This window comes from Pelobates fuscus, chromosome 4, assembly GCF_036172605.1.
Source record: "Pelobates fuscus isolate aPelFus1 chromosome 4, aPelFus1.pri, whole genome shotgun sequence".
Taxonomy (NCBI): domain Eukaryota; kingdom Metazoa; phylum Chordata; class Amphibia; order Anura; family Pelobatidae; genus Pelobates; species Pelobates fuscus.
Genome location: NC_086320.1, coordinates 388,546,135 through 388,558,367, shown reverse-complemented (window position 1 = coordinate 388,558,367; position 12,233 = coordinate 388,546,135).

Genomic DNA, 12,233 nt, shown 5'->3' with positions numbered 1-12,233 from the left:
GAAACAAGCTAGGAAAAAAATCCTTCTTGACCCCAGAATGGCAGCCAGATTTATCCTTGGATCAAGCAGTTATTACCCTACATTGAAAGATTATATCCTTGAATATTCTGTTTTTGCAAGTATGCATCTAGTAGCTGTTTGAACATCTGTATGGACTCTGATAAAACCACTTCAGGCAGAGAATTCCACATCCTGATTGTTCTTACAGTAAAAAAAACCTTTCCTTTGCCTTAGACGAAATCTTCTTTCTTCCAGTCTAAACGCATGGCCTCGTGTCCTATGTAAAGTCCGGTTTGTGAATAGATTTCCACACAATGATTTGTATTGGCCCTGAATATATTTGTATAATGTTATCATATCCCCTCTCAGGCAACGTTTTTCTAAACTAACTCGGTTTAAATGTGTTAACCGTTCTTCATAGCTGATATGTTCCATTCCTTTTCATTTTGTAGCCCGCCTCTGCACTTTTTCTAGTGCCATAATATCCTTCTTTAGATATTGAGGATTGTTGAGGATTAAATCAGCCCGGAAGTGTTGAGGATTAAATCAGCCCGGAAGTGTTGAGGATTAAATCAGCCCGGAAGTGTTGAGGATTAAATCAGCCCGGACCCTTTGTGGATGATGGATATTTGCCAACTCATTCAGAGCTCTGGAAATTGGAAACGAATAGCAGAGACTTGTTCAATAACCAATTCAATGTTTAATTAAACGTCAGTAGCATTTATACCCCATTTTCATGTCGGTGGGGGTCATGAGCATTTATTACATAATGTGTTTTTCACAAGTTATAAACAGCTGTTTCTAGTTATAATCTTTCGTCATATAACGCATTAAGTTATAAGTGACTTATATAACCCGCACTTGTAAGTAAATAGCTCGGGTATCGGATTGGGAAACACTTCCTGATTAGTTTCAAAAGGCCAATTTCCATATTAAATCATGAGATAACTTATCAGTTTGCAATTCTAACAATAATCTCAATCATGACCTTGCGTCCTATGTCTCCTAATCACATCCCTATTTCGACGGTCCAGTCATATCCACACTTAATAAATGGGAATCCATCCTTGGTACACTCAACATACATCAATGACACATATAGTACATCCATGCCTGAGTAAGCTAACACTTCCTCTCTCTCCGGCTAACTCTACAAAAATAAAAATAACAAAATAGTTCAATAGTCCAGCAAAGTCCAGAAAAATAGAATAAGTCTTTCAAGGAGTATAAAGAATGTTAGACACCATAAACTTTGTTCCATAATCTTAGACACCATAACATAGCTAAGGGTAGCAATATGGCTGACAACAAGACAATGTCAGCTTCCACATAGTTCTTAATTCTTCTGTTTGCTGGATGTTCACCACAATGCTCTGTGCAACACCCCAATTGCTGAAAGGGTAATACAGACATAGCGGCATTAGACAGCACTGCACCTTCAGGACTTTCCAAGTTAGTTTATGTCCTCATTAAGTAAGCATCTCGGTTTCTTCGGCCAGCATGGAGTTTGACCAAACAGATTTAATTGCAAAAAGGTCGGTAGGCAGGCAGGTAGTTCAGCCAGAGAGATTGGTGTGTAGTCCCAAATATCAGGCGGTACAAATACTCCAGTATGGTCTCTATAATCATACAAACACAAGGATCAGTACGACATCAATAAAATTATCTAGACTAAACTCAAATTAGAGATTAAAGTTAAACCCTTAACTTGTGTAACATGTACCTCTCTCATTGTTGCTTATAATTCATTAAATTTGTCCTTTATACAATTTTAATACATAATTTTACCACATGACAGGAGGCGAATATTTGCATAGCTTTCTTTACTGAAAACTCCAGCAGCATAGAAACATAACAACCAATCAGAAAAAAGTTATGATGCCCATAAAAGGCCCTGTCTATGACATCACTTCCTCTTTCTTTGCTGCTCCAGCCTACAACAGGTCCAAGTATTTTGCCCCTCCTGTGTAACCTCATGTTTACAGACTATTTGTATTCGTTTTTCCTTTCATATTTCTTGCTAATATACCCCTGGCTCTCCTATACCTGTCCCTCCTAGACTGATACTGTATCCATGACTGTTTCTCACTGTCCCCTGGTATACTGGTGCTTTACCTGTAGAAGTTTTGTTTCCCTTGCTCGGTCCGCGGGCGTAACGGCTGCCCGTGCCGCACCCGCTCCGCGGACCTGTTCCCGCGGATCTGTTCTCCTTGTATTTCATTTTCCGGCACTGGGTGGGACTGTGTGGGGACGGGTGGAGGGAGGCCGGGGCGTTTTTTTCACCGTTGCGGACATTTGAGCGCGGACGGCGGTCATCTTGGATATCGTGTCTCGCGGGATCCACGTCGGCCACATTCCCTCTTGCTTTACAGATCGAGAATCACTCGATCTGCACCTTTAGTGTTGCCTTTTCCTCAGGATTGCTACTCACTGTTAGAAATCTAACATCACCAAATATACTTATGATGAATGTGTAAGACTGCCTGTCAGTTTTCCAATACACTTTCCCTCAGGATTGCCCTCACTATATCAAACTGCTCCATGTACTGCGGATGAGTGTTTTACACTGCCTGTCAGTTTCACATATAGGAACTAATAACCAATCCACTTGCTGGATATTTGAGCATGCAAATCATTAAAGGAGACTGAGTGTATTAAAGATTGCCCTGCACAGGGTGACATATATTTACTGTACCTAGTGTACGTTCTAAACGTGGGTGTCCTCTGGGTATTTTTTCATGGCACACCACCCGATCTGCACCTTAGCATTGGTTTCCTTTCTCAGGATCGCCTCCACAGTAAATCAGCTCAGCTCAAAGTGATCTCCACATACATATATGGATGTTTACACCTTGCTTGTCAGTTTTACATTAAAGCAACAGTACCACTCCGCTGGATACGATTTGAATGCAGGATCATTAAGGAAACTGAGTGTATTGCAGAGTACCCTTCACAGGGATACATATACCGTATATACTCGAGTATAAGCCGACCCGAATATAAGCCGAGGCCCCTAATTTTTCCCCAAAAAACTGGGAAAACGTATTGACTCGAGTATAAGACTAGGGTGGGAAATGCAGCAGCTACTGGTAAATTTCTAAATAAAATTAGATCCTAAAAAAAATATATTAATTGAATATTTATTTACAGTGTGTGTATAATGAATGCAGTGTGTGCGTATGAGTGCAGCGTGTGTGTGTATGAGTGCAGTGTGTGTATGAGTGCAGTGTGTGTGTGTATGAGTGCAGCGTGTGTATGAGTGCAGTGTGTGTATGAGTGCAGTGTGTGTGTGTATGAATGCAGTGTGTCTGAGTGCAGTGTGTGTGTATGAGTGCAGTGTGTGTATGAATGCAGTGTGTGTATGAATGCAGTGTATGAATGCAGTGTGTGCAGGGCCGGTGCAAGGATATTTGCCCGCCCCCCCATATGTCCTGACCTCCCCTCCTCCTCCCTCAGTGGTCCTTACCTCCCCACCCCCGTGTTCCTTCACCCCCCTCCCCCAGTGGTCCTGACTCACCCCTCCCCTAGTGGTCCTTACCCTCCCCTCCCCTAGTGGTCCTTACTTCCCCCTCCCCTCCCCTAGTGGTCCTTACTTCCCCCTCCCCTCCCCTAGTGGTCCTTATCCCCCCCTCCCTCCCATAGTGGTCCTTATCCCCCCCTCCCTCCCATAGTGGTCCTTATCCCCCTCCCTCCCATAGTGGTCCTTATCCCCCCCCTCCCTCCCTCCCCTAGTGGTCCTTATCCCCCCCTCCCTCCCATAGTGGTCCTTATCCCCCCCTCCCTCCCATAGTGTTCCTTTTCTCCCCCCCTCCCTCCCATAGTGGTCCTTATCCCACCCCCCTCCCTCCGATAGTGGTCCTTATCCCCCCCTCCCTTCCATAGTGGTCCTTATCCCCCCCCCTCCCTCCCATAGTGGTCCTTATCCCCCCCTCCCTCCCATAGCGGTCCTTATCCCCCCTCCCTCCCATAGCGGTCCTTATCCCCCCCCTCCCTCCCATAGCGGTCCTTATCCCCCCTCCCTCCCATAGCGGTCCTTATCCCCCCCCTCCCTCCCATAGCGGTCCTTATCCCCCCCCTCCCTCCCATAGCGGTCCTTATACCCCCCCTCCCTCCCATAGCGGTCCTTATACCCCCCCTCCCACAGTGGTCCTTATACCCCCCCCTCCCTCCCATAGTGGTCCTTATACCCCCCCCTCCCACAGTGGTCCTTATACCCCCTTTTTTATTATTATTTTTATTATTATTATTATTATTTTTTATTATTATTTCTTATTTTATTTATATTTTTATTTATTTTTCATCCCCCCTCCCTGCTTGATACATGGCAGGGAGGGGGGCTCTCCTTCCCTGGTGGTCCAGTGGCAGTTCAGTGGGGGGGAGTGCCAGCCCCCCTCTCCTCCAGTCTGTATTATGGCAATGTAAATTGCCATAATACAGACCTTGACTCGAGTATAAGCCGAGTTGGGGTTTTTCAGCCCAAAAAATGGGCTGAAAAACTCGGCTTATACTCGAGTATATACGGTATGTATATTTACTGTACCTAGTGTACATATTGAACGTGGGTGTCCTCTGGGTAATTTTTCATGGCACACCACCTGGGGTGACCCCCAGATATGCATACAATGCTTGTAAGGTGCCAATAATTATAACGTGGGTGTCCTCAGGGTTACCATGGCACACCACCTGGGTGGAACCCCAGCCGAATGCATGAGGGTCCTGCAGCTGCAGACCTTAAGGAGACAGGCCCCACACGCTTCTATAATAAGCCTGATTGTTAAAAAACGTGCATACAGCTCTGGCGTACATTTGTGGTGAACCCGGCTAACCAGACCAACACTACGGCTCTCAGTAGCCAGATTAAACTAATAGAGGTGACCCCTCTACACTTGGCACAAGTATTCATACACTCAGACAATCTAAAGCAGGCAATTCAAGCCGTTTAACCAGGGTGATCCCCAGTTCTACCAGGAGTCTAGCACCCCTACGTGCGGACCCTCCAACACTACTCCCACTGACTGCCACTATCGCCCAACAGGACGGGAACGAGTCATGGAGGACACTCTCAACCTTCCCAAGATTTCCAGGAAATGATAAATGCCGCAGTAGCGGCCTCAGTGGAGAAGGTTCTGTTATGAGCTCTGCCCCAAACTGCTTGATGGAGGCCTCAGTCTCAAAAGTCTCCAAGTCAAAACGGCAAGGGAAGGGCTCCAGCCCCCCTGCCACTAAGGTCAAGGGCAAGACGCCCATCAAACAGACCAAGTGGACGGAGCACCGGGAATCCAAACCCCGTCCATCACAATCTTCCGACAAAGAAGACTATTACCCACCACGCACTTTGGACATGGTAGATGAGTGGCACGAAGATGACTCGCCATCTAAAGGAAGAGGAATGGCAAGACCTACCCCACACTTCCTCGAAGTACGTTAGAGAAACCTTACTCGGTGACGACGGCTGAGGCAGAGATAGCAGTAGCGGCACTAAACCAGAGTAGCCGAAGACGGAACATTCCTGGATGAACAAGGGGCCCCCCTATTTGACCCCCGCAACATCCTGCATCCGCGGTCTTCAGAGTGGAGCCTCCCGGACCACCTAGCACGTTTCGTGCACTATTGGCTGCGCAACCCTCTGGAGATGGAAGTACGCGCACGCCTCAAGGCCGAATACCCCAGACCACTGCTACCAGACAAAGTGGCAGTTACACCCGAGTTCAACAACACTGTGGTAGTCTTCATTGCACACTCGGGACGAAACCCCCGCAATGGTGGGGAGAAAGACCTGAGGTCGACACACGATAAAGTACTTGATTTACCAGGCCTAATTGCAAAGATGCTTTATTTTGCGGATCTGGCGCTCAACCAGGGTACACAACTCAACCCTAACACCATCAGAGAATGGGCTCAATGCTAAATATGCCTCCTGGGCAACGCAAATGACACACTATGCGCCGAAAGACGCAAATCTGCACTGGTCCGCATCGACAACACACTCTTGAACTTAGGAACGAAAGAATTCGGTCCAAAAGCACCTACTATTTGCAGAAGCGTTCATTGCAGTTCATTGCAAGAAACACGTGAATTTATTCACTACACTAAATTAAGTCCAAACCTCACTAAAACAAGTCCTCCACACCCCTACGGGGAGAGGTGTTTTTGGGAGGACTGGTTGGTAGCGGAACCGAGCCACCAGCCGCTTCTGGGAGACAGGTTCCAGATTGTATACACAGTCCTCATATTTCTCCCATCTACTACACAAAGGACCTCATCCTACAGAGGCGTGGATAGAACCAGAGGCTTCAGAGGTCGGGGCCGCGGTCGCTTCTCTACTAGTGAGTCCCCCTACATACCTAACTGTTTCCAATTTTATGACCGACAGCCTGTCTCGGTTTTACAGAATTGGGAGACAATTACCAAAGACGCCTGGGTTCTTCAGACAGTACAAGGCTACGTCAGAGTTTATCACAGCCATTCCGGTCGCCCCTTCACCTCCAATACGCATGCTGGCGGAACAGGAACGCCTCGTGGACAAGGAAATCCGCACCCTCTTCAAGAAGGGCGCAATTCAATATGCACTGGAGGGGAAGGCTTCCTCAGCAATATTTTCCTGGTCAATAAGAAGCCAGGAGACTACATCAATTGAACTCCTACGTGGTATACAAACACTTTAAGATGGAGGAAATTAATCTTCTACAAGACCTCTTAAGCGATAACGACTGGTTTACACATCTGGACCTCAAGGACGCATACTTGTCAGTATCCGTTGCCCTAGACTGCCGACGTTTCCTCCGATTCCAGCGGAGAGGACAAACAAGGCAGTTTACGACTCCGTGGTGCTCACAAAGCTACTGAAACCAGTGAGGGCACGCATCAGAGAATTTGGGCGTGCGATATCTCGTATACCTGGAAGAGTTGTTGATCCTTTGCGAATACGGGCTACGATTGCAGACAAAATTTGTCATTCACTTTCTGGAATCCATGGGTTTTGTAGTACACAGACAAAGATCGCTTCTCCTTCCGAATCGGGCCAGTTCCTCGGTTTCGACATCGACTTGCAGAACTGCGTTCTGCGTCTGTCTACTGCAAAGATCGCCTCTATAAGAAAAGATATCCGACGCGCTCTAAGGTTGGATACGATTCCTCTCAGGATACCCGCCCGGATTGTGGGACTCCTCTCCTCCTCCATACAAGCGATATTCCCGGGCCCACTACACTACAGGGCCATGCAACAACTGAAGGCGAGATACCTACGCACCGGTCACTCATACGACCACTGGATCCCACTGTCAGCAGAAGTGAGGACGGAATTTCAATGGTGGTTACTTCACATACAAGCTTGGATTGGCAAAGCGATCTTTGGCTCTTCCTCCGGATCCGAACTGCGAAGCGGTGGATGAATTCCAGCAAACGTGGCCCAGCCGTTCTCCACGATAGCAAGGGTGCTTCGATACACACGCACCCACAAGATATCGCTCCTGCTCATAACACCCATCTGGCAGAGCCAACCGCGGTTCCCGGATCTCCTGGAGATATCTCACGAAAACCCCCTACTACTCCCTACCTTCCCTCTACTTCTGACGGGACCTCAAGGGGAAGCCCATTCCCTCGTCCTGGAAGGACAACTGGCGCTAGTGGCCTGGACGATTTCAGGGGATCCTGGTCAGTCTACGGCCTATCACAATCAACTAAAGACCTCCTATGGGACTCATGGGCTCCCGGCACCAGGAAATGCTATATTTCCGCCTGGTCGACCTGGAGTGATTGGTGTGTGGAAAGGGATTCCGATCCCTTTACTGCCCCTGCCTCACTGATCCTTAACTACCTCTCTCATTTGTTCTCGCTGGGACGATCATATCGATCCCTCAATGTGATCAGATCTGCCATATCAGCGGCACACGTTCCAGTACAAGGCAGACCAGTAGGTCAAGATCCACTGGTTTGTCTGGTACTGCGGGGTGCCAAATTAACGAGACCCCCAGCACCCAAGTATTCACGCCTCTGGCAGGTGGATGTGGTGCTGAAATTCCTTAGGGAATGGCTGGCCAACCCCATCTGTCGCTGAAACAACTCTCAGCCAAGCTGGCCCTCTGGTTATGCCTCGTCTCATTTTGACGGGTGGCAGACGTTAGAGTGGTCGATGTGGACGGTTTCTCTCTCACACAACACACGAAAAGGACTTGGGAATTGTTATAGACTACAAACTATGCAACAATGTGCAATGTCAATCAGCAGTGGCCAAGGCCAGTAAGGTATTGTCATGCATGAAAAAGGGCATTCTCAGGACAATAATATAATTTTGCCTCTTTATAAATCACTGGTAAGACCACATATTGAATATGCTGTGCAATTTTGGGCACCTGTTATAAAGAAGGATATTATGGCACTAGAAAAAGTGCAGAGGCGGGGTACAAAATTAAAAGGAATGAAACATATCCGCTATGAAGAAAGGTTAACAAATTTAAACCTATTTAGTTTAGAAAAACGTTGCCTGAGAAGGGATATGATAATATTATACAAACGTATTCGGGGCCAATACAAACCATTGTGTGGAAATCTATTCACAAACCGGACTTTACATAGGACACAAGGCCATGTGTTTAGACTGGAAGAAAGAAGATTTCGTCTAAGGCAAAGGAATGTTTTTTTTTTACTGTAAGAACAATCAGGATGTAGAATTCTCTGCCTGAAGAAGTGGTTTTATCAGAGTCCATACAGATGTTCAAACAGCTACTAGATGCATACTTGCAAAAACAGAATATTCAAGGATATAATCTTTCAATGTAGGGTAATAACTGCTTGATCCAAGGATAAATCTGACTGCCATTCTGGGGTCAAGAAGGAATTTTTTTCCTAGCTTGTTGCAAAATTGGAAGTGCTTCAAACTGGGTTTTTTTTTGCCTTCTTTTGGATCAACAGCAAGAAACAAATATGAGGACGGCTGAACTTGATGCACGCAAGTCTCTTTTCAGCTATGTAACTATGTAACAAATAACCACCATCAGCACTGTACTAAGCTCAATTATCTCCAGGCACAGAAAACATTCATTTTTACAAAAAAACACACAAAACCCCACAAAAGTTACAATCCCTTGATAGCCTGATCTTGGTGACCAACATATCCAAAAATCACCCAGTTCAGTTCAGGGGTTCAGGAATTTCCTGGTCATAATTTGACCGACCATCCGCATGGTCCCATGCCCAAAACAGTTGCAGAGATTCAGGGCTTCGGGCGGTCTAGTTCAGTAGTTTCAAAACGAATAAACTACCTGACAGACTCTATATTCATACCCTGGAGCCTAATCCCCTTGTTCGTGGGAACGTTTCCACCGAACATTGCCCTTCTAACTTGTGTTGAGCCGAATGCAAACGATGCTGGAAGTCCAGCGGTGTTCGGGACTGTGTGTCAGTTTTCAGTTCCATGAGATTCATGCCCAAACACCTCTGCCTGCGTTCACGGGAATAAGATGGCGACACTTCGTGGTCATCCATAGGAATTGCAGCCACCCAGAAGAACACTTAGAACACTGTGGTGGAAAGTAGCAATTAGGCTTAACAAGCTCCTGGGTGGTCTCCGGTTCGTGCGGTTGTTCGGTTTCCGAACCAAATATAAAGTCCCATGAACCAAGTCTGTTCGCATAGTTTTTTTTAAAGGGCCCATAGTCTTTTTGGTAAGAGGCTGGCCAGCAGGCCCCTCCAAGAACACGTGACGAGGCTCAGTTCGTCAAAAACACCAAAATGGCTTTGTAAGCATTTCCAATCAGTGGTATTGATACAATATGCTTGTTGGCATTTCTAATAACCTTATTAGGTCATCCCATGTTCCATGGACAGTCAGAAATACAAAAGAGCTTACAACACATTGTCATCTGTTCATGTCACTCAATATCAACCACACCTGTGAAATGCACGTAAGGAACATTTCCAAAATATAGAATATTTTACAAGAACATTTTGACAATTTATCTGGGTCCTGCTGCATGCTCATTGCCACCACCTCCCATGTTGGAAGCTTCTGCAAGGAACTCTTACTAGCTCCACTGAACCATGCCCTGTTGTAGTCAATCAGAGCCACCCTGTACTGCTGGTCTTAGCTCATTGCATGAGTGTCTGGAGTCCACACAAGGTGACAGCGGGTGCGTACCAGGTAAGTTGTCAAACCATTCTTAAAGAGTTTGACTACTTACCCTGGGAGGGAGCCAGAGCAGTCTGTAGTAGTTATGGTGCTTCCAGTGCTCCTGCTGTCATTATTTCTCTAGACAGTTTACTGTTCTCATTTGAGCTGAATCTGTATCATAATAAGAGAGGAACACGCTCATTTAATGAATTTACTAAATACACTTCCAGCCCGGAGCCAAGTCCTCACCATGTTATTACTTTACTGGACAAAAGGCTAACGTTACTGAGCAGCACATTCCGAGCCGGGGCAGTTGTGAAGCAGAGAGATTACTGTCTGAATGTGGTTATCTATTTTCCTCCCGGACTTCCCATTCTTGTTTTTTTGTAGCTAGGGTTGTAGTTTAATGGTTTTTGGTTGCTTGTCTTACACCTTGAAATTTGGAGAATACTATGAGCACTTCAGCCCTGTAGGTCTCCTTTTTGTGGATAATGTGTCTCATGGTCTTAGCAAGTCCAAAGCTCTCTGGTGTAGAACCAGGGGCAGACAGAGAACGAGTAAACAGAGCTGTTACAGAGAGTTAATGTATGTTTACTTCCATTAATATTTGACAGAAGGTGAAAGCACTGATAGTGTTTATCTATATGATGGGGCTGTTAGATTTCACAATTTCCAATGATATATCATAATAAATGGAGTTCAGCCAGCATCTGTGCTATATGAGGCCAATAGCGGTGTGACAGTCAAGGCTGATGAGAGGGGAGGTTAGTAAATTGTACTCAGGGTACACGCTCTGGATGGGATTTGATAATTATCACACCGGTTAGACAGCAGGTTATGGGTGATGATTATCACAGTGGCTGGTCTGGAGGTTATTATAAAACACTCTGGGGGGCAGTGAGTATAACACTAGGACAGGGGGTAATTATAGCACTGTGGGGGCAGTCTGAGGGGGCGGGGACTAACACTGGTTAAGCATGGGATTATCACACTGTCTGAGGGGGGGGCAAGGATTATCACACTGTCTGAGGGGGGGCAAGGATTATCACACTGTCTGAGGGGGGGCAAGGATTATCACACTGTCTGAGGGGGGGCAAGGATTATCACACTGTCTGAGGGGGGGCAAGGATTATCACACTGTCTGAGGGGGGGCAAGGATTATCACACTGTCTGAGGGAGGGCAAGGATTATCACACTGTCTGAGGGGGGGCAAGGATTATCACACTGTCTGAGGGGGGCAAGGATTATCACACTGTCTGAGGGGGGGCAAGGATTATCACACTGTCTGAGGGGGGCAAGGATTATCACACTGTCTGAGGGGGGCAAGGATTATCACACTGTCTGAGGGGGGGCAAGGATTATCACACTGTCTGAGGGGGGGGCAAGGATTATCACACTGTCTGAGGGGGCAAGGATTATCACACTGTCTGAGGGGGGCAAGGATTATCACACTGTCTGAGGGGGGGAAAGGATTATCACACTGTCTGAGGGGGGGCAAGGATTATCACACTGTCTGAGGGGGGGCAAGGATTATCACACTGTCTGAGGGGGGGCAAGGATTATCACACTGTCTGAGGGGGGCAAGGATTATCACACTGTCTGAGGGGGGCAAGGATTATCACACTGTCTGAGGGGGGGCAAGGATTATCACACTGTCTGAGGGGGGCAAGGATTATCACACTGTCTGAGGGGGGGCAAGGATTATCACACTGTCTGAGGGGGGGCAAGGATTATCACACTGTCTGAGGGGGGCAAGGATTATCACACTGTCTGAGGGGGGGCAAGGATTATCACACTGTCTGAGGGGGGGCAAGGATTATCACACTGTCTGAGGGGGGGCAAGGATTATCACACTGTCTGAGGGGGGGCAAGGATTATCACACTGTCTGAGGGGGGGCAAGGATTATCACACTGTCTGAGGGGGGGCAAGGATTATCACACTGTCTGAGGGGGGGCAAGGATTATCACACTGTCTGAGGGGGGCAAAGATTATCACACTGTCTGAGGGGGGCAAAGATTATCACACTGTCTGAGGGGGGCAAGGATTATCACACTGTCTGAGGGGGGCAAAGATTATCACACTGTCTGAGGGGGGCAAGGATTATCACACTGTCTGAGGGGGGCA